This window comes from Strix aluco, chromosome W (genome assembly GCF_031877795.1).
Source record: "Strix aluco isolate bStrAlu1 chromosome W, bStrAlu1.hap1, whole genome shotgun sequence".
Classification (NCBI taxonomy): domain Eukaryota; kingdom Metazoa; phylum Chordata; class Aves; order Strigiformes; family Strigidae; genus Strix; species Strix aluco.
Genome location: NC_133970.1, coordinates 7325758 through 7349597, shown reverse-complemented (window position 1 = coordinate 7349597; position 23840 = coordinate 7325758).

The following is a 23840-nucleotide window of genomic DNA, read 5'->3' as shown; positions in this document are numbered from 1 at the left end:
CCTAACATTCAGACATCGTGCCCTAAAGGAGGAGTTTGGAGCATAAAAAGGAGGCGTTTTCCAGTGAAATTGTTACAGCATAAAAATGAGCGTTTGGGCCCTAAAAACGAGGGTTTGTACAATAAACGTGAGGGTTTGGATTATAAAACGAGGAATTCAACCACAGAATCAAAGCTTTGGACTCTGAAGAGGAAGCTTTGGGACCACAAAACAAGGCTTTGTGCCCTAAATGAGATGTCCGGAACATAAAAGTGAGGGATTTTACAGTAAAAAGGACGTATTGACCCCTAAAAAGGAGGATTCGCGGCCAAAAAATGAGGCGTTGCGCCCTAAAAATGAGGGCTTGTACCTTCTAAATGACGCTTTGAAGCAGAACAGGGAGGCTTTCAACCCTGGAACCAACGTTCCGGACTCTAAAAAGGAAGCGTTGTGACCTAAAATGGAGACTTTGTGCCCTTAATGTAGCGTTTGGAGCGTAAAAAAGTGGGATTTCAGAATTAAAAGTAGGATTTGAAGCCTAAAGACGGTCGCTTGGAGCATAAAGATGTGGATTTCAACCCTGGACTCGAAGCTTGGGAATCTTAACAGGAGTGTTTGCACCCTAACAGCGAGGGCTTGTGCACCAAAAAGGAGGGTTTGTGCCCTAAACAGGAGGGTTTGAAGAGTAAAAAGCAGGCTTTCAACCCTAGACTCACAGCTTTGGACTCTTAACCAAATCTTTGGGACCTAACATTCAGACATCGTGCCCTATAGGAGGCGTTTGGAGCATAAAAAGGAGGCATTTTCCAGTGAAATTATTTACAGCATAAAAATGAGTGTTTGGGCCCTAAAAATGAGGGTTTGTACAATAAACGTGAGGATTTGGATTACAAAACGAGGAATTCAACCACAGAATCAAAGCTTTGGACTCTGAAGAGGAAGCTTTGGGACCACAAAACAAGGCTTTGTGCCCTAAATGAGATGTCCGGAACATAAAAGTGAGGGATTTTACAGTAAAAAGGACGTATTGACCCCTAAAAAGGAGGATTCGCGGCCAAAAAATGAGGCGTTGCGCCCTAAAAATGAGGGCTTGTACCTTCTAAATGACGCTTTGAAGCAGAACAGGGAGGCTTTCAACCCTGGAACCAACGTTCCGGACTCTAAAAAGGAAGCGTTGTGACCTAAAATTGAGACTTTGTGCCCTTAATGTAGCGTTTGGAGCGTAAAAAAGTGGGATTTCAGAATTAAAATTAGGATTTGAAGCCTAAAGATGGTCGCTTGGAGCATAAAGATGTGGATTTCAACCCTGGACTCGAAGCTTGGGAATCTTAACGTGAGTGTTTGCACCCTAACAGCGAGGGCTTGTGCACCAAAAAGGAGGGTTTGTGCCCTAAACAGGAGGGTTTGTAGAGTAAAAAGCAGGCTTTCAACCCTAGACTCCAAGCTTTGGGCTCTTAACCAAATCTTTGGGACCTAACATTCAGACATCGTGCCCTAAAGGAGGCGTTTGGAGCATAAAAAGGAGGCATTTTCCAGTGAAATTGTTACAGCATAAAAATGAGCGTTTGGGCCCTAAAAATGAGGGTTTGTGCAATAAACGTGAGGGTTTGGATTATAAAACGAGGAATTCAACCACAGAATCAAAGCTTTGGACTCTGAAGAGGAAGCTTTGGGACCACAAAACAAGGCTTTGTGCCCTAAATGAGATGTCCGGAACATAAAAGTGAGGGATTTTACAGTAAAAAGGACGTATTGACCCCTAAAAAGGAGGATTCGCGGCCAAAAAATGAGGCGTTGCGCCCTAAAAATGAGGGCTTGTACCTTCTAAATGACGCTTTGAAGCAGAACAGGGAGGCTTTCAACCCTGGAACCAACGTTCCGGACTCTAAAAAGGAAGCGTTGTGACCTAAAATGGAGACTTTGTGCCCTTAATGTAGCGTTTGGAGCGTAAAAAAGTGGGATTTCAGAATTAAAAGTAGGATTTGAAGCCTAAAGACGGTCGCTTGGAGCATAAAGATGTGGATTTCAACCCTGGACTCGAAGCTTGGGAATCTTAACAGGAGTGTTTGCACCCTAACAGCGAGGGCTTGTGCACCAAAAAGGAGGGTTTGTGCCCTAAACAGGAGGGTTTGTAGAGTAAAAAGCAGGCTTTCAACCCTAGACTCCAAGCTTTGGGCTCTTAACCAAATCTTTGGGACCTAACATTCAGACATCGTGCCCTATAGGAGGCGTTTGGAGCATAAAAAGGAGGCATTTTCCAGTGAAATTGTTACAGCATAAAAATGAGCGTTTGGGCCCTAAAAATGAGGGTTTGTACAATAAACGTGAGGGTTTGGATTATAAAACGAGGAATTCAACCACAGAATCAAAGCTTTGGACTCTGAAGAGGAAGCTTTGGGACCACAAAACAAGGCTTTGTGCCCTAAATGAGATGTCCGGAACATAAAAGTGAGGGATTTTACAGTAAAAAGGACGTATTGACCCCTAAAAAGGAGGATTCGCGGCCAAAAAATGAGGCGTTGCGCCCTAAAAATGAGGGCTTGTACCTTCTAAATGACGCTTTGAAGCAGAACAGGGAGGCTTTCAACCCTGGAACCAACGTTCCGGACTCTAAAAAGGAAGCGTTGTGACCTAAAATGGAGACTTTGTGCCCTTAATGTAGCGTTTGGAGCGTAAAAAAGTGGGATTTCAGAATTAAAAGTAGGATTTGAAGCCTAAAGACGGTCGCTTGGAGCATAAAGATGTGGATTTCAACCCTGGACTCGAAGCTTGGGAATCTTAACAGGAGTGTTTGCACCCTAACAGCGAGGGCTTGTGCACCAAAAAGGAGGGTTTGTGCCCTAAACAGGAGGGTTTGTAGAGTAAAAAGCAGGCTTTCAACCCTAGACTCCAAGCTTTGGGCTCTTAACCAAATCTTTGGGACCTAACATTCAGACATCGTGCCCTAAAGGAGGCGTTTGGAGCATAAAAAGGAGGCATTTTCCAGTGAAATTATTTACAGCATAAAAATGAGCGTTTGGGCCCTAAAAATGAGGGTTTGTACAATAAACGTGAGGGTTTGGATTACAAAACGAGGAATTCAACCACAGAATCAAAGCTTTGGACTCTGAAGAGGAAGCTTTGGGACCACAAAACAAGGCTTTGTGCCCTAAATGAGATGTCCGGAACATAAAAGTGAGGGATTTTACAGTAAAAAGGACGTATTGACCCCTAAAAAGGAGGATTCGCGGCCAAAAAATGAGGCGTTGCGCCCTAAAAATGAGGGCTTGTACCTTCTAAATGACGCTTTGAAGCAGAACAGGGAGGCTTTCAACCCTGGAACCAACGTTCCGGACTCTAAAAAGGAAGCGTTGTGACCTAAAATGGAGACTTTGTGCCCTTAATGTAGTGTTTGGAGCGTAAAAAAGTGGGATTTCAGAATTAAAATTAGGATTTGAAGCCTAAAGACAGTCGCTTGGAGCATAAAGATGTGGATTTCAACCCTGGACTCGAAGCTTGGGAATCTTAACAGGAGTGTTTGCACCCTAACAGCGAGGGCTTGTGCACCAAAAAGGAGGGTTTGTGCCCTAAACAGGAGGGTTTGTAGAGTAAAAAGCAGGCTTTCAACCCTAGACTCCAAGCTTTGGGCTCTTAACCAAATCTTTGGGACCTAACATTCAGACATCGTGCCCTATAGGAGGCGTTTGGAGCATAAAAAGGTGGCATTTTCCAGTGAAATGATTTACAGCATAAAAATGAGCGTTTGGGCCCTAAAAATGAGGGTTTGTACAATAAACGTGAGGATTTGGATTACAAAACGAGGAATTCAACCACAGAATCAAAGCTTTGTACTCTGAAGAGGAAGCTTTGGGACCACAAAACAAGGCTTTGTGCCCTAAATGAGATGTCCGGAACATAAAAGTGAGGGATTTTACAGTAAAAAGGACATATTGACCCCTAAAAAGGAGGATTCGCGGCCAAAAAATGAGGCGTTGCGCCCTAAAAATGAGGGCTTGTACCTTCTAAATGACGCTTTGAAGCAGAACAGGGAGGCTTTCAACCCTGGAACCAACGTTCCGGACTCTAAAAAGGAAGCGTTGTGACCTAAAATGGAGACTTTGTGCCCTTAATGTAGCGTTTGGAGCGTAAAAAGGTGGGATTTCAGAATTAAAAGTAGGATTTGAAGCCTAAAGACGGTCGCTTGGAGCATAAAGATGTGGATTTCAACCCTGGACTCGAAGCTTGGGAATCTTAACGTGAGTGTTTGCACCCTAACAGCGAGGGCTTGTGCACCAAAAAGGAGGGTTTGTGCCCTAAACAGGAGGGTTTGTAGAGTAAAAAGCAGGCTTTCAACCCTAGACTCCAAGCTTTGGGCTCTTAACCAAATCTTTGGGACCTAACATTCAGACATCGTGCCCTATAGGAGGCGTTTGGAGCATAAAAAGGAGGCATTTTCCAGTGAAATTATTTACAGCATAAAAATGAGTGTTTGGGCCCTAAAAATGAGGGTTTGTACAATAAACGTGAGGGTTTGGATTACAAAACGAGGAATTCAACCACAGAATCAAAGCTTTGGACTCTGAAGAGGAAGCTTTGGGACCACAAAACAAGGCTTTGTACCCTAAATGAGATGTCCGGAACATAAAAGTGAGGGATTTTACAGCAAAAAGGACGTATTGACCCCTAAAAAGGAGGATTCGCGGCCAAAAAATGAGGCGTTGCGCCCTAAAAATGAGGGCTTGTACCTTCTAAATGACGCTTTGAAGCAGAACAGGGAGGCTTTCAACCCTGGAACCAACGTTCCGGACTCTAAAAAGGAAGCGTTGTGACCTAAAATGGAGACTTTGTGCCCTTAATGTAGCGTTTGGAGCGTAAAAAAGTGGGATTTCAGAATTAAAAGTAGGATTTGAAGCCTAAAGACGGTCGCTTGGAGCATAAAGATGTGGATTTCAACCCTGGACTCGAAGCTTGGGAATCTTAACAGGAGTGTTTGCACCCTAACAGCGAGGGCTTGTGCACCGAAAAGGAGGGTTTGTGCCCTAAACAGGAGGGTTTGTAGAGTAAAAAGCAGGCTTTCAACCCTAGACTCCAAGCTTTGGGCTCTTAACCAAATCTTTGGGACCTAACATTCAGACATCGTGCCCTATAGGAGGCGTTTGGAGCATAAAAAGGAGGCATTTTCCAGTGAAATTGTTACAGCATAAAAATGAGCGTTTGGGCCCTAAAAATGAGGGTTTGTACAATAAACGTGAGGGTTTGGATTATAAAACGAGGAATTCAACCACAGAATCAAAGCTTTGGACTCTGAAGAGGAAGCTTTGGGACCACAAAACAAGGCTTTGTGCCCTAAATGAGATGTCCGGAACATAAAAGTGAGGGATTTTACAGTAAAAAGGACGTATTGACCCCTAAAAAGGAGGATTCGCGGCCAAAAAATGAGGCGTTGCGCCCTATAAATGAGGGCTTGTACCTTCTAAATGACGCTTTGAAGCAGAACAGGGAGGCTTTCAACCCTGGAACCAACGTTCCGGACTCTAAAAAGGAAGCGTTGTGACCTAAAATGGAGACTTTGTGCCCTTAATGTAGCGTTTGGAGCGTAAAAAAGTGGGATTTCAGAATTAAAATTAGGATTTGAAGCCTAAAGACGGTCGCTTGGAGCATAAAGATGTGGATTTCAACCCTGGACTCGAAGCTTGGGAATCTTAACGTGAGTGTTTGCACCCGATGTGAGAGACGAGAAACCAGGCCTGTGAGAAACTAAGAAAAACAGCCTGAGAAAGCAAGAGTTGAGGCTGATCAAAGAAATGCCTCAAACACTCGCAAGACAAAACTATGAGTCACAGGGTGCATTCTGTGGAGGTCGAAGCTGATAAGGCTGCCCGAATAACACAAGATGGGACTGGAGGAGGGAGCCCTGTGAAGACAGGACGGCTCTGCTCTGGTGCACCTGGCCAAAACTTCAAGGGCCATCTGTCCGGTGAATGACCTTTGCTTCATTATCCACGAAATGCATATTAAAGTTAACACCCCTCAATATGCTAACGAGGGCTAACATGATCATGCTAATTACATCATCCCATGAAACACCTCACCCCTCCCCGTACATGGGATACGTAGGTATGGGGGTCGACCTAGGGGATGGACCCAAGGAAAGTGGGTATAAATCAAGAAGGGAAGGGGGGGGGGGGGGGCGCGCCCCGAGGAGAGAGAGTGCAGTGAAGCGAAGAAGACGGATGTCAGCGAAAAAGACGGATGTCTCCTGTGCCTCCCGGAACCCTCGGCAGCGGGATCAGCGCAGAAACCCAGACCGGTGATCTGTGTTTCCCCATTCCCTCTATCTCCCTCTTTTCCCTTTCCTATTAAGCAATGCAAGGCATATTATATTGCTTGCCACAACTTGCTATATACTTAGCCAACTATCGTGTGTTCAATTAGTACATTGTGAGTAGTTAATAAATGTTTAGACTTGGAGACTTGTTGTCCGCTCCATTGGGGATTTGCGAATCTGAGTCACTTGTCCCCCTCGTCTGAGCGGGACGTGACATTAAAATTGGCGTAGTCGGCAGGATCCCCTTCGGTGTCGGAAAGTCTTATGAGATACTGGTTCTCTATCCGACCAACTCGGACAGGGAGAACTGGGAATTGGCCCCTCAGCTATACGCTGGGAAAGGGTCGGAGGGATACCGATTCTCTATCCGATAAGGACAGGGAGAATCGGGAAGTGACCTCTCAGCTCTAAGCCAGGAGAGGTTCGAGCAGTGGCAAGCCATGACTGGCCAGGAAATGTCGGTGCTTGACTGCTCCCCTATTTTTGAGAAATTGAAGGAGTATAAGGCTTGTCCTCCTCATTTAGTAGAGGTTTGGGCCCACGATAATTGGCATAATCCAGAAGCAGTGGCAAGCTATATCAGTGCACTTGCGGGGGTGCAAGGGTCGCGACCAGGCAAAGGAAAAGCTGTAGTGTGCGCTGTATTAGGGGCAGCACTGACTGCAGCCCAAAAAGATAAACATGTTAAGAAACAATTAGAAGGGGAAATGATCAAATCCTTACAAGATCTGGTAAAAGCTCTCCAGGATCAATTGGTTGAGGAACGTAAAGTTACTGAACAAAAAGCTAAACTCTGGCAAGAGCAAACTGAAGTTCTGAAAAGCCAATTAGCTGATGAGCGTAACACCTCTCAGCGATTTCACATGGCTCTGTTAGATGCCTTGGACCGAGAAAAAATCTCACGGTCCGAAAAAGAGAGGAATGAACAAGAAACCTGCAACCGGACAGATTTCGGCTCTGTTCCGGATAGTGAACAGGGAGTTATGAGTCTGGCAAAAGCAGCAGCCAGACCCTTGTATCCAACAAAGGATTTAGAGATAAGCCGAGAAATTTTTTACCCCGAAAATGAGGGGGCAAATTTAAGACCATTAATTAAAACGGAGACCACCGAGGGTCAGGGTGGAAGAGCTCCACAGGTCACCATTCGAACTACACCATATCCAGCGACTGAGCTTGCAAAAATTCAGGAGAAATATACCAGACAAGCTCAGGAAACTGAGACTGAATACGTGTGGAGGGTGTCTTTGACTGGTGGCGACCGAATTTTGTTATCAGAAGATGAGGCCCAGGGATACTGGGGGCCAGGGGTTTTCTTAGTTACTGATGACCAGAGAGAGCCATGGTCGTTAACTCAACGAGCTGCTTATTGGGCTGGGGGTCTGGACCCCTTGGAAAGGGGGGATCCAGTATGTATTGAGACCCCAACCGTAAATCATTTGACTGAAAGTCTGCAGAAGGCTGCTTGTCTCCAATTAATGCATGACAGGCGTTTGGTTCCGCAGCAGCCTTCCCCAATGCTATTAATTGCTAACCCTGATCAAATGACTCCCCTGATTCGGGGTTTGCCGGACTCTTTGAAATCACATGCAGTACAATTACAAGATCGTTTGCGGAATGCATTAGCCCCGCGAGGGGGGAGAAGCCATGACCTGGGGAGAGATAGCTCAGGACTTAATAAATTATGGCCGGAGAATGGGCCTTACCAGGGGAACGGGTAAACCTAAGCCCTCGGTACGCAGAGTGGAACAGCAGGAAAATCCGCCTCCTTCCCCTCCGCAAGTTTTAAGAGCAAAGAGAAACCTTTTGTGGACTGAGGGAATTGGACAGGGGATTCCCCGAGAGTTAATGGATGGTATGCGTACTACAGTTTTAGAAAAGCTCATTCGAGCCTGGAAAGACAAAAGAAAGCTGCCCCCCCCAACCGAGCGAACCTTTCGAGCAAAGGGAGGGACAGAGCTGGAAACTAACGAGATGGTGGTAATTGCTTCTCAAACACCAACTGCCCCTGAAGAAGACTTGATTGATTTAGGGTCGGGAAACTGGATGCGCCATCCCCAGTAAGTGAGCCGGGGGATGGCGGGTGGGTCCACTTAAGGAGGCTCACAGAGAATACTAAAGGAGACTTGTTGATTACCTTTCCGCTCGGTCCCTTTAAAACTCCAGTTACGTTTCTAGTAGATACGGGTGCTCAGATTTCAGCACTCCAAACTGAGGTTGCCAAGCGGAATGGCATAATTGCTGACAAAAAGCAGATCTGGGTTACAGATGTTTTCGGGGACTCTAAGCCACAGCCGACTGCTCGGGTGAAATGCTGGTTACCTGGGAATGAAACTGCAACAGAGGCTATGATGATCCTGGGAAATTTCCCCACAAATATCCTGGGACTTGACCTATTGAAGGGACAAGCCTGGGTGGATTCAAAAGGAAGGGAATGGAAATTTGGGTCCCCAACTGCCTCTATAAGACTTCTACAGCAAGCGCCTGCGCTTCCTCCTTCTAAAACTGTTAATGTGAAACCTTACGCCTTACCGTTAGGTGCAAGGGAGGGGATCACTCCGGTAATAGCAGAGCTGCGGGAGCAAGGGATAATCGTTCCAACTCACTCACCCTATAATTCCCCAGTGTGGCCAGTCCGTAAACCTAACGGAAAGTGGCGTCTGACAATTGACTATCGGCGATTAAATGCCAATACAGGTCCTCTAACAGCTGCAGTACCTAACATAGCTGAACTGATTGCAACCATACAGGAACAAGCCCACCAGATCTTAGCAACTATTGATGTGAAAGATATGTTCTTTATGGTCCCCATACAGGAGGCAGACAGAGATCGCTTTGCCTTTACATGGGAAGGCGTGCAATTTACTTTTACACGTCTCCCCCAGGGATACTGCCATTCGCCGACCATCGCTCATTATGCACTAGCACAGGAGCTTGCTCAAATCCCTCCAAGGGAAGGGGTCAGGATATATCAATATATTGACGATGTTCTGATTGGTGGCTCTGATGCTGCTGCAGTGGGACAGACCCAGACAGAGATGTTCAGGAGTGGGCTCAAGATGAAGGAATTCAGTGGATTTTCCATACTCCATACTATCCCCAAGCAAATGGAATTGTGGAACGCACCAATGGACTGTTAAAGCAGGCCCTAAACCCCCTCAAACCAGGATGGCCACAACGGGTGTCAGACGCAGTAATGAAGATAAACAGCCGGTGGGGAATTAATGGGTGCCCACGACTTACCACGTTCTGTCCTAAGCCTCTCTCCATACTCGCCAGGAAAAAAGAGACTAAAGACCCTGCAAACCCGCTCCATTATCCTGGACAACCTGTTCTAGTAGACTTGCCCACTGTGGGGCAAGTACCCCTAACCCTAAAAACTCCCATCAATATTTGTTCATGGGTGGCTACTGATGCCCATGGGAAAGAATACCGCATCAATACCAGGTGGATTGTCCCTTCTTTCTAACCATCATTGTTTTGTCATGTATATATGTGTTTTACAGAGCATTGATCCTGGACAACAGGAGACCTATGTTACTTTTAGCACTTTCAATGGTTGTAGGCATTGTTGGCTAGTTATTATTTGTAATCTGCTTACATTATTATATAATTTGTGGAATCATACCTGCTGAGTGTGGAATAAATCATTGCCAATCAATTACAATCAACAATCCAGGAAATTTTACAGGTACATTTAATGAGTTCACTTATTAGAAGGTTAACCTGGAGTTGTGCCTTAAGTTACCTTATTGGGAATCATCTCCAAAATAAAGGAAGCCTGTGAGCCACCTGTGACTGCAAACTGGTGCTTGCAAATACCAAACAGATCACAGTGCTAGCTCATATAACTGTATGTGGTCCTTACAACACCACATCCATCAACAGCAAGATGCAGTCATCAAAGACTAGTTGAAGGGGTCTGATCCCACAAATTAAGCATTAATGAATTGTACCTGAATATTAAATTGTATTCCCATTTAAATCCTTATAGACCTGATAATGTCATTGTGTAACCTCAAATAGTTTTAGAAAATTTAACTTAGCAATTATATGTACTAACAAGATATGCCTTTAAGGAATTAAAGGTGCAGACCCAACAAGCATCTAAGATGACGTTGCAGAATCTGGCTAGCATTGCTGAAGGAACATGGACTGTGCAGTGTGCTGAATCTAACTGAGGGAGAATACTATATCATCATCCACAATGCCACCACCTCTATAGAGGAGACCGTGCCATGATGAAGATGATCAACAATGGGAAGTGAGAACCTTTTTATTGACTGATGGACTAGTTTGATGGATGGAACCCTGGGTCATGGATCACATCACTGGGATCCTCAGGACTCACGGGGTGGGGAAGATGGCTTGTAAATATTAGTATTGTGATATTATGTAAATTTTTGCTTTTAATGGTATGCCTTGCAGCAATTAGCTATATGCTCTCTCACCTTCTGTCTTCCTTTTCCCTATACCTTTTGGGATCACAATGGTCAAAGAAGAACTTGGAGTGTTTGAGTCACGGGGTGGGATGTGAGAGACGAGAAACCAGGCCTGTGAGAAACTAAGAAAAACAGCCTGAGAAAGCAAGAGTTGAGGCTGATCAAAGAAATGCCTCAAACACTCGCAAGACAAAACTATGAGTCACAGGGTGCATTCTGTGGAGGTCGAAGCTGATAAGGCTGCCCGAATAACACAAGATGGGACTGGAGGAGGGAGCCCTGTGAAGACAGGACGGCTCTGCTCTGGTGCACCTGGCCAAAACTTCAAGGGCCATCTGTCCGGTGAATGACCTTTGCTTCATTATCCACGAAATGCATATTAAAGTTAACACCCCTCAATATGCTAACGAGGGCTAACATGATCATGCTAATTACATCATCCCATGAAACACCTCACCCCTCCCCGTACATGGGATACGTAGGTATGGGGGTCGACCTAGGGGATGGACCCAAGGAAAGTGGGTATAAATCAAGAAGGGAAGGGGGGGGGGGGGGGGCGCGCCCCGAGGAGAGAGAGTGCAGTGAAGCGAAGAAGACGGATGTCAGCGAAAAAGACGGATGTCTCCTGTGCCTCCCGGAACCCTCGGCAGCGGGATCAGCGCAGAAACCCAGACCGGTGATCTGTGTTTCCCCATTCCCTCTATCTCCCTCTTTTCCCTTTCCTATTAAGCAATGCAAGGCATATTATATTGCTTGCCACAACTTGCTATATACTTAGCCAACTATCGTGTGTTCAATTAGTACATTGTGAGTAGTTAATAAATGTTTAGACTTGGAGACTTGTTGTCCGCTCCATTGGGGATTTGCGAATCTGAGTCACTTGTCCCCCTCGTCTGAGCGGGACGTGACATTAAAATTGGCGTAGTCGGCAGGATCCCCTTCGGTGTCGGAAAGTCTTATGAGATACTGGTTCTCTATCCGACCAACTCGGACAGGGAGAACTGGGAATTGGCCCCTCAGCTATACGCTGGGAAAGGGTCGGAGGGATACCGATTCTCTATCCGATAAGGACAGGGAGAATCGGGAAGTGACCTCTCAGCTCTAAGCCAGGAGAGGTTCGAGCAGTGGCAAGCCATGACTGGCCAGGAAATGTCGGTGCTTGACTGCTCCCCTATTTTTGAGAAATTGAAGGAGTATAAGGCTTGTCCTCCTCATTTAGTAGAGGTTTGGGCCCACGATAATTGGCATAATCCAGAAGCAGTGGCAAGCTATATCAGTGCACTTGCGGGGGTGCAAGGGTCGCGACCAGGCAAAGGAAAAGCTGTAGTGTGCGCTGTATTAGGGGCAGCACTGACTGCAGCCCAAAAAGATAAACATGTTAAGAAACAATTAGAAGGGGAAATGATCAAATCCTTACAAGATCTGGTAAAAGCTCTCCAGGATCAATTGGTTGAGGAACGTAAAGTTACTGAACAAAAAGCTAAACTCTGGCAAGAGCAAACTGAAGTTCTGAAAAGCCAATTAGCTGATGAGCGTAACACCTCTCAGCGATTTCACATGGCTCTGTTAGATGCCTTGGACCGAGAAAAAATCTCACGGTCCGAAAAAGAGAGGAATGAACAAGAAACCTGCAACCGGACAGATTTCGGCTCTGTTCCGGATAGTGAACAGGGAGTTATGAGTCTGGCAAAAGCAGCAGCCAGACCCTTGTATCCAACAAAGGATTTAGAGATAAGCCGAGAAATTTTTTACCCCGAAAATGAGGGGGCAAATTTAAGACCATTAATTAAAACGGAGACCACCGAGGGTCAGGGTGGAAGAGCTCCACAGGTCACCATTCGAACTACACCATATCCAGCGACTGAGCTTGCAAAAATTCAGGAGAAATATACCAGACAAGCTCAGGAAACTGAGACTGAATACGTGTGGAGGGTGTCTTTGACTGGTGGCGACCGAATTTTGTTATCAGAAGATGAGGCCCAGGGATACTGGGGGCCAGGGGTTTTCTTAGTTACTGATGACCAGAGAGAGCCATGGTCGTTAACTCAACGAGCTGCTTATTGGGCTGGGGGTCTGGACCCCTTGGAAAGGGGGGATCCAGTATGTATTGAGACCCCAACCGTAAATCATTTGACTGAAAGTCTGCAGAAGGCTGCTTGTCTCCAATTAATGCATGACAGGCGTTTGGTTCCGCAGCAGCCTTCCCCAATGCTATTAATTGCTAACCCTGATCAAATGACTCCCCTGATTCGGGGTTTGCCGGACTCTTTGAAATCACATGCAGTACAATTACAAGATCGTTTGCGGAATGCATTAGCCCCGCGAGGGGGGAGAAGCCATGACCTGGGGAGAGATAGCTCAGGACTTAATAAATTATGGCCGGAGAATGGGCCTTACCAGGGGAACGGGTAAACCTAAGCCCTCGGTACGCAGAGTGGAACAGCAGGAAAATCCGCCTCCTTCCCCTCCGCAAGTTTTAAGAGCAAAGAGAAACCTTTTGTGGACTGAGGGAATTGGACAGGGGATTCCCCGAGAGTTAATGGATGGTATGCGTACTACAGTTTTAGAAAAGCTCATTCGAGCCTGGAAAGACAAAAGAAAGCTGCCCCCCCCAACCGAGCGAACCTTTCGAGCAAAGGGAGGGACAGAGCTGGAAACTAACGAGATGGTGGTAATTGCTTCTCAAACACCAACTGCCCCTGAAGAAGACTTGATTGATTTAGGGTCGGGAAACTGGATGCGCCATCCCCAGTAAGTGAGCCGGGGGATGGCGGGTGGGTCCACTTAAGGAGGCTCACAGAGAATACTAAAGGAGACTTGTTGATTACCTTTCCGCTCGGTCCCTTTAAAACTCCAGTTACGTTTCTAGTAGATACGGGTGCTCAGATTTCAGCACTCCAAACTGAGGTTGCCAAGCGGAATGGCATAATTGCTGACAAAAAGCAGATCTGGGTTACAGATGTTTTCGGGGACTCTAAGCCACAGCCGACTGCTCGGGTGAAATGCTGGTTACCTGGGAATGAAACTGCAACAGAGGCTATGATGATCCTGGGAAATTTCCCCACAAATATCCTGGGACTTGACCTATTGAAGGGACAAGCCTGGGTGGATTCAAAAGGAAGGGAATGGAAATTTGGGTCCCCAACTGCCTCTATAAGACTTCTACAGCAAGCGCCTGCGCTTCCTCCTTCTAAAACTGTTAATGTGAAACCTTACGCCTTACCGTTAGGTGCAAGGGAGGGGATCACTCCGGTAATAGCAGAGCTGCGGGAGCAAGGGATAATCGTTCCAACTCACTCACCCTATAATTCCCCAGTGTGGCCAGTCCGTAAACCTAACGGAAAGTGGCGTCTGACAATTGACTATCGGCGATTAAATGCCAATACAGGTCCTCTAACAGCTGCAGTACCTAACATAGCTGAACTGATTGCAACCATACAGGAACAAGCCCACCAGATCTTAGCAACTATTGATGTGAAAGATATGTTCTTTATGGTCCCCATACAGGAGGCAGACAGAGATCGCTTTGCCTTTACATGGGAAGGCGTGCAATTTACTTTTACACGTCTCCCCCAGGGATACTGCCATTCGCCGACCATCGCTCATTATGCACTAGCACAGGAGCTTGCTCAAATCCCTCCAAGGGAAGGGGTCAGGATATATCAATATATTGACGATGTTCTGATTGGTGGCTCTGATGCTGCTGCAGTGGGACAGACCCAGACAGAGATGTTCAGGAGTGGGCTCAAGATGAAGGAATTCAGTGGATTTTCCATACTCCATACTATCCCCAAGCAAATGGAATTGTGGAACGCACCAATGGACTGTTAAAGCAGGCCCTAAACCCCCTCAAACCAGGATGGCCACAACGGGTGTCAGACGCAGTAATGAAGATAAACAGCCGGTGGGGAATTAATGGGTGCCCACGACTTACCACGTTCTGTCCTAAGCCTCTCTCCATACTCGCCAGGAAAAAAGAGACTAAAGACCCTGCAAACCCGCTCCATTATCCTGGACAACCTGTTCTAGTAGACTTGCCCACTGTGGGGCAAGTACCCCTAACCCTAAAAACTCCCATCAATATTTGTTCATGGGTGGCTACTGATGCCCATGGGAAAGAATACCGCATCAATACCAGGTGGATTGTCCCTTCTTTCTAACCATCATTGTTTTGTCATGTATATATGTGTTTTACAGAGCATTGATCCTGGACAACAGGAGACCTATGTTACTTTTAGCACTTTCAATGGTTGTAGGCATTGTTGGCTAGTTATTATTTGTAATCTGCTTACATTATTATATAATTTGTGGAATCATACCTGCTGAGTGTGGAATAAATCATTGCCAATCAATTACAATCAACAATCCAGGAAATTTTACAGGTACATTTAATGAGTTCACTTATTAGAAGGTTAACCTGGAGTTGTGCCTTAAGTTACCTTATTGGGAATCATCTCCAAAATAAAGGAAGCCTGTGAGCCACCTGTGACTGCAAACTGGTGCTTGCAAATACCAAACAGATCACAGTGCTAGCTCATATAACTGTATGTGGTCCTTACAACACCACATCCATCAACAGCAAGATGCAGTCATCAAAGACTAGTTGAAGGGGTCTGATCCCACAAATTAAGCATTAATGAATTGTACCTGAATATTAAATTGTATTCCCATTTAAATCCTTATAGACCTGATAATGTCATTGTGTAACCTCAAATAGTTTTAGAAAATTTAACTTAGCAATTATATGTACTAACAAGATATGCCTTTAAGGAATTAAAGGTGCAGACCCAACAAGCATCTAAGATGACGTTGCAGAATCTGGCTAGCATTGCTGAAGGAACATGGACTGTGCAGTGTGCTGAATCTAACTGAGGGAGAATACTATATCATCATCCACAATGCCACCACCTCTATAGAGGAGACCGTGCCATGATGAAGATGATCAACAATGGGAAGTGAGAACCTTTTTATTGACTGATGGACTAGTTTGATGGATGGAACCCTGGGTCATGGATCACATCACTGGGATCCTCAGGACTCACGGGGTGGGGAAGATGGCTTGTAAATATTAGTATTGTGATATTATGTAAATTTTTGCTTTTAATGGTATGCCTTGCAGCAATTAGCTATATGCTCTCTCACCTTCTGTCTTCCTTTTCCCTATACCTTTTGGGATCACAATGGTCAAAGAAGAACTTGGAGTGTTTGAGTCACGGGGTGGGATGTGAGAGACGAGAAACCAGGCCTGTGAGAAACTAAGAAAAACAGCCTGAGAAAGCAAGAGTTGAGGCTGATCAAAGAAATGCCTCAAACACTCGCAAGACAAAACTATGAGTCACAGGGTGCATTCTGTGGAGGTCGAAGCTGATAAGGCTGCCCGAATAACACAAGATGGGACTGGAGGAGGGAGCCCTGTGAAGACAGGACGGCTCTGCTCTGGTGCACCTGGCCAAAACTTCAAGGGCCATCTGTCCGGTGAATGACCTTTGCTTCATTATCCACGAAATGCATATTAAAGTTAACACCCCTCAATATGCTAACGAGGGCTAACATGATCATGCTAATTACATCATCCCATGAAACACCTCACCCCTCCCCGTACATGGGATACGTAGGTATGGGGGTCGACCTAGGGGATGGACCCAAGGAAAGTGGGTATAAATCAAGAAGGGAAGGGGGGGGGGGGGGCGCGCCCCGAGGAGAGAGAGTGCAGTGAAGCGAAGAAGACGGATGTCAGCGAAAAAGACGGATGTCTCCTGTGCCTCCCGGAACCCTCGGCAGCGGGATCAGCGCAGAAACCCAGACCGGTGATCTGTGTTTCCCCATTCCCTCTATCTCCCTCTTTTCCCTTTCCTATTAAGCAATGCAAGGCATATTATATTGCTTGCCACAACTTGCTATATACTTAGCCAACTATCGTGTGTTCAATTAGTACATTGTGAGTAGTTAATAAATGTTTAGACTTGGAGACTTGTTGTCCGCTCCATTGGGGATTTGCGAATCTGAGTCACTTGTCCCCCTCGTCTGAGCGGGACGTGACATTAAAATTGGCGTAGTCGGCAGGATCCCCTTCGGTGTCGGAAAGTCTTATGAGATACTGGTTCTCTATCCGACCAACTCGGACAGGGAGAACTGGGAATTGGCCCCTCAGCTATACGCTGGGAAAGGGTCGGAGGGATACCGATTCTCTATCCGATAAGGACAGGGAGAATCGGGAAGTGACCTCTCAGCTCTAAGCCAGGAGAGGTTCGAGCAGTGGCAAGCCATGACTGGCCAGGAAATGTCGGTGCTTGACTGCTCCCCTATTTTTGAGAAATTGAAGGAGTATAAGGCTTGTCCTCCTCATTTAGTAGAGGTTTGGGCCCACGATAATTGGCATAATCCAGAAGCAGTGGCAAGCTATATCAGTGCACTTGCGGGGGTGCAAGGGTCGCGACCAGGCAAAGGAAAAGCTGTAGTGTGCGCTGTATTAGGGGCAGCACTGACTGCAGCCCAAAAAGATAAACATGTTAAGAAACAATTAGAAGGGGAAATGATCAAATCCTTACAAGATCTGGTAAAAGCTCTCCAGGATCAATTGGTTGAGGAACGTAAAGTTACTGAACAAAAAGCTAAACTCTGGCAAGAGCAAACTGAAGTTCTGAAAAGCCAATTAGCTGATGAGCGTAACACCTCTCAGCGATTTCACATGGCTCTGTTAGATGCCTTGGACCGAGAAAAAATCTCACGGTCCGAAAAAGAGAGGAATGAACAAGAAACCTGCAACCGGACAGATTTCGGCTCTGTTCCGGATAGTGAACAGGGAGTTATGAGTCTGGCAAAAGCAGCAGCCAGACCCTTGTATCCAACAAAGGATTTAGAGATAAGCCGAGAAATTTTTTACCCCGAAAATGAGGGGGCAAATTTAAGACCATTAATTAAAACGGAGACCACCGAGGGTCAGGGTGGAAGAGCTCCACAGGTCACCATTCGAACTACACCATATCCAGCGACTGAGCTTGCAAAAATTCAGGAGAAATATACCAGACAAGCTCAGGAAACTGAGACTGAATACGTGTGGAGGGTGTCTTTGACTGGTGGCGACCGAATTTTGTTATCAGAAGATGAGGCCCAGGGATACTGGGGGCCAGGGGTTTTCTTAGTTACTGATGACCAGAGAGAGCCATGGTCGTTAACTCAACGAGCTGCTTATTGGGCTGGGGGTCTGGACCCCTTGGAAAGGGGGGATCCAGTATGTATTGAGACCCCAACCGTAAATCATTTGACTGAAAGTCTGCAGAAGGCTGCTTGTCTCCAATTAATGCATGACAGGCGTTTGGTTCCGCAGCAGCCTTCCCCAATGCTATTAATTGCTAACCCTGATCAAATGACTCCCCTGATTCGGGGTTTGCCGGACTCTTTGAAATCACATGCAGTACAATTACAAGATCGTTTGCGGAATGCATTAGCCCCGCGAGGGGGGAGAAGCCATGACCTGGGGAGAGATAGCTCAGGACTTAATAAATTATGGCCGGAGAATGGGCCTTACCAGGGGAACGGGTAAACCTAAGCCCTCGGTACGCAGAGTGGAACAGCAGGAAAATCCGCCTCCTTCCCCTCCGCAAGTTTTAAGAGCAAAGAGAAACCTTTTGTGGACTGAGGGAATTGGACAGGGGATTCCCCGAGAGTTAATGGATGGTATGCGTACTACAGTTTTAGAAAAGCTCATTCGAGCCTGGAAAGACAAAAGAAAGCTGCCCCCCCCAACCGAGCGAACCTTTCGAGCAAAGGGAGGGACAGAGCTGGAAACTAACGAGATGGTGGTAATTGCTTCTCAAACACCAACTGCCCCTGAAGAAGACTTGATTGATTTAGGGTCGGGAAACTGGATGCGCCATCCCCAGTAAGTGAGCCGGGGGATGGCGGGTGGGTCCACTTAAGGAGGCTCACAGAGAATACTAAAGGAGACTTGTTGATTACCTTTCCGCTCGGTCCCTTTAAAACTCCAGTTACGTTTCTAGTAGATACGGGTGCTCAGATTTCAGCACTCCAAACTGAGGTTGCCAAGCGGAATGGCATAATTGCTGACAAAAAGCAGATCTGGGTTACAGATGTTTTCGGGGACTCTAAGCCACAGCCGACTGCTCGGGTGAAATGCTGGTTACCTGGGAATGAAACTGCAACAGAGGCTATGATGATCCTGGGAAATTTCCCCACAAATATCCTGGGACTTGACCTATTGAAGGGACAAGCCTGGGTGGATTCAAAAGGAAGGGAATGGAAATTTGGGTCCCCAACTGCCTCTATAAGACTTCTACAGCAAGCGCCTGCGCTTCCTCCTTCTAAAACTGTTAATGTGAAACCTTACGCCTTACCGTTAGGTGCAAGGGAGGGGATCACTCCGGTAATAGCAGAGCTGCGGGAGCAAGGGATAATCGTTCCAACTCACTCACCCTATAATTCCCCAGTGTGGCCAGTCCGTAAACCTAACGGAAAGTGGCGTCTGACAATTGACTATCGGCGATTAAATGCCAATACAGGTCCTCTAACAGCTGCAGTACCTAACATAGCTGAACTGATTGCAACCATACAGGAACAAGCCCACCAGATCTTAGCAACTATTGATGTGAAAGATATGTTCTTTATGGTCCCCATACAGGAGGCAGACAGAGATCGCTTTGCCTTTACATGGGAAGGCGTGCAATTTACTTTTACACGTCTCCCCCAGGGATACTGCCATTCGCCGACCATCGCTCATTATGCACTAGCACAGGAGCTTGCTCAAATCCCTCCAAGGGAAGGGGTCAGGATATATCAATATATTGACGATGTTCTGATTGGTGGCTCTGATGCTGCTGCAGTGGTACAGACCCAGACAGAGATGTTCAGGAGTGGGCTCAAGATGAAGGAATTCAGTGGATTTTCCATACTCCATACTATCCCCAAGCAAATGGAATTGTGGAACGCACCAATGGACTGTTAAAGCAGGCCCTAAACCCCCTCGAACCAGGATGGCCACAACGGGTGTCAGACGCAGTAATGAAGATAAACAGCCGGTGGGGAATTAATGGGTGCCCACGACTTACCACGTTCTGTCCTAAGCCTCTCTCCATACTCGCCAGGAAAAAAGAGACTAAAGACCCTGCAAACCCGCTCCATTATCCTGGACAACCTGTTCTAGTAGACTTGCCCACTGTGGGGCAAGTACCCCTAACCCTAAAAACTCCCATCAATATTTGTTCATGGGTGGCTACTGATGCCCATGGGAAAGAATACCGCATCAATACCAGGTGGATTGTCCCTTCTTTCTAACCATCATTGTTTTGTCATGTATATATGTGTTTTACAGAGCATTGATCCTGGACAACAGGAGACCTATGTTACTTTTAGCACTTTCAATGGTTGTAGGCATTGTTGGCTAGTTATTATTTGTAATCTGCTTACATTATTATATAATTTGTGGAATCATACCTGCTGAGTGTGGAATAAATCATTGCCAATCAATTACAATCAACAATCCAGGAAATTTTACAGGTACATTTAATGAGTTCACTTATTAGAAGGTTAACCTGGAGTTGTGCCTTAAGTTACCTTATTGGGAATCATCTCCAAAATAAAGGAAGCAGTGTTTGCACTGCTAACAGCGTTTGCACCCTAACAGCGTTTGCACCCTAACAGTGTTTGCACCCTAACAGCGAGGGCTTGTGCACCAAAAAGGAGGGTTTGTGCCCTAAACAGGAGGGTTTGTAGAGTAAAAAGCAGGCTTTCAACCCTAGACTCCAAGCTTTGGGCTCTTAACCAAATCTTTGGGACCTAACATTCAGACATCGTGCCCTATAGGAGGCGTTTGGAGCATAAAAAGGAGGCATTTTCCAGTGAAATGATTTACAGCATAAAAATGAGCGTTTGGGCCCTAAAAATGAGGGTTTGTGCAATAAACGTGAGGGTTTGGATTATAAAACGAGGAATTCAACCACAGAATCAAAGCTTTGGACTCTGAAGAGGAAGCTTTGGGACCACAAAACAAGGCTTTGTGCCCTAAATGAGATGTCCGGAACATAAAAGTGAGGGATTTTACAGTAAAAAGGACGTATTGACCCCTAAAAAGGAGGATTCGCGGCCAAAAAATGAGGCGTTGCGCCCTAAAAATGAGGGCTTGTACCTTCTAAATGACGCTTTGAAGCAGAACAGGGAGGCTTTCAACCCTGGAACCAACGTTCCGGACTCTAAAAAGGAAGCGTTGTGACCTAAAATGGAGACTTTGTGCCCTTAATGTAGCGTTTGGAGCGTAAAAAAGTGGGATTTCAGAATTAAAAGTAGGATTTGAAGCCTAAAGACGGTCGCTTGGAGCATAAAGATGTGGATTTCAACCCTGGACTCGAAGCTTGGGAATCTTAACAGGAGTGTTTGCACCCTAACAGCGAGGGCTTGTGCACCAAAAAGGAGGGTTTGTGCCCTAAACAGGAGGGTTTGTAGAGTAAAAAGCAGGCTTTGAACCCTAGACTCCAAGCTTTGGGCTCTTAACCAAATCTTTGGGACCTAACATTCAGACATCGTGCCCTATAGGAGGCGTTTGGAGCATAAAAAGGAGGCATTTTCCAGTGAAATGATTTACAGCATAAAAATGAGCGTTTGGGCCCTAAAAATGAGGGTTTGTACAATAAACGTGAGGGTTTGGATTATAAAACGAGGAATTCAACCACAGAATCAAAGCTTTGGACTCTGAAGAGGAAGCTTTGGGACCACAAAACAAGGCTTTGTGCCCTAAATGAGATGTCCGGAACATAAAAGTGAGGGATTTTACAGTAAAAAGGACGTATTGACCCCTAAAAAGGAGGATTCGCGGCCAAAAAATGAGGCGTTGCACCCTAAAAATGAGGGCTTGTACCTTCTAAATGACGCTTTGAAGCAGAACAGGGAGGCTTTCAACCCTGGAACCAACGTTCCGGACTCTAAAAAGGAAGCGTTGTGACCTAAAATGGAGACTTTGTGCCCTTAATGTAGCGTTTGGAGCGTAAAAAAGTGGGATTTCAGAATTAAAATTAGGATTTGAAGCCTAAAGACGGTCGCTTGGAGCATAAAGATGTGGATTTCAACCCTGGACTCGAAGCTTGGGAATCTTAACAGGAGTGTTTGCACCCTAACAGCGAGGGCTTGTGCACCAAAAAGGAGGGTTTGTGCCCTAAACAGGAGGGTTTGTAGAGTAAAAAGCAGGCTTTCAACCCTAGACTCCAAGCTTTGGGCTCTTAACCAAATCTTTGGGACCTAACATTCAGACATCGTGCCCTATAGGAGGCGTTTGGAGCATAAAAAGGAGGCATTTTCCAGTGAAATGATTTACAGCATAAAAATGAGCGTTTGGGCCCTAAAAATGAGGGTTTGTACAATAAACGTGAGGGTTTGGATTACAAAACGAGGAATTCAACCACAGAATCAAAGCTTTGGACTCTGAAGAGGAAGCTTTGGGACCACAAAACAAGGCTTTGTGCCCTAAATGAGATGTCCGGAACATAAAAGTGAGGGATTTTACAGTAAAAAGGACGTATTGACCCCTAAAAAGGAGGATTCGCGGCCAAAAAATGAGGCGTTGCGCCCTAAAAATGAGGGCTTGTACCTTCTAAATGACGCTTTGAAGCAGAACAGGGAGGCTTTCAACCCTGGAACCAACGTTCCGGACTCTAAAAAGGAAGCGTTGTGACCTAAAATGGAGACTTTGTGCCCTTAATGTCGCGTTTGGAGCGTAAAAAAGTGGGATTTCAGAATTAAAATTAGGATTTGAAGCCTAAAGACGGTCGCTTGGAGCATAAAGATGTGGATTTCAACCCTGGACTCAAAGCTTGGGAATCTTAACAGGAGTGTTTGCACCCTAACAGCGAGGGCTTGTGCACCAAAAAGGAGGGTTTGTGCCCTAAACAGGAGGGTTTGTAGAGTAAAAAGCAGGCTTTCAACCCTAGACTCCAAGCTTTGGGCTCTTAACCAAATCTTTGGGACCTAACATTCAGACATCGTGCCCTATAGGAGGCGTTTGGAGCATAAAAAGGAGGGATTTTCCAGTGAAATGATTTACAGCATAAAAATGAGCGTTTGGGCCCTAAAAATGAGGGTTTGTACAATAAACGTGAGGATTTGGATTACAAAACGAGGAATTCAACCACAGAATCAAAGCTTTGGACTCTGAAGAGGAAGCTTTGGGACCACAAAACAAGGCTTTGTGCCCTAAATGAGATGTCCGGAACATAAAAGTGAGGGATTTTACAGTAAAAAGGACGTATTGACCCCTAAAAAGGAGGATTCGCGGCCAAAAAATGAGGCGTTGCACCCTAAAAATGAGGGCTTGTACCTTCTAAATGACGCTTTGAAGCAGAACAGGGAGGCTTTCAACCCTGGAACCAACGTTCCGGACTCTAAAAAGGAAGCGTTGTGACCTAAAATGGAGACTTTGTGCCCTTAATGTAGCGTTTGGAGCGTAAAAAAGTGGGATTTCAGAATTAAAAGTAGGATTTGAAGCCTAAAGACGGTCGCTTGGAGCATAAAGATGTGGATTTCAACCCTGGACTCGAAGCTTGGGAATCTTAACAGGAGTGTTTGCACCCTAACAGCGAGGGCTTGTGCACCGAAAAGGAGGGTTTGTGCCCTAAACAGGAGGGTTTGTAGAGTAAAAAGCAGGCTTTCAACCCTAGACTCCAAGCTTTGGGCTCTTAACCAAATCTTTGGGACCTAACATTCAGACATCGTGCCCTATAGGAGGCGTTTGGAGCATAAAAAGGAGGCATTTTCCAGTGAAATGATTTACAGCATAAAAATGAGCGTTTGGGCCCTAAAAATGAGGGTTTGTACAATAAACGTGAGGGTTTGGATTACAAAACGAGGAATTCAACCACAGAATCAAAGCTTTGGACTCTGAAGAGGAAGCTTTGGGACCACAAAACAAGGCTTTGTGCCCTAAATGAGATGTCCGGAACATAAAAGTGAGGGATTTTACAGTAAAAAGGACGTATTGACCCCTAAAAAGGAGGATTCGCGGCCAAAAAATGAGGCGTTGCGCCCTAAAAATGAGGGCTTGTACCTTCTAAATGACGCTTTGAAGCAGAACAGGGAGGCTTTCAACCCTGGAACCAACGTTCCGGACTCTAAAA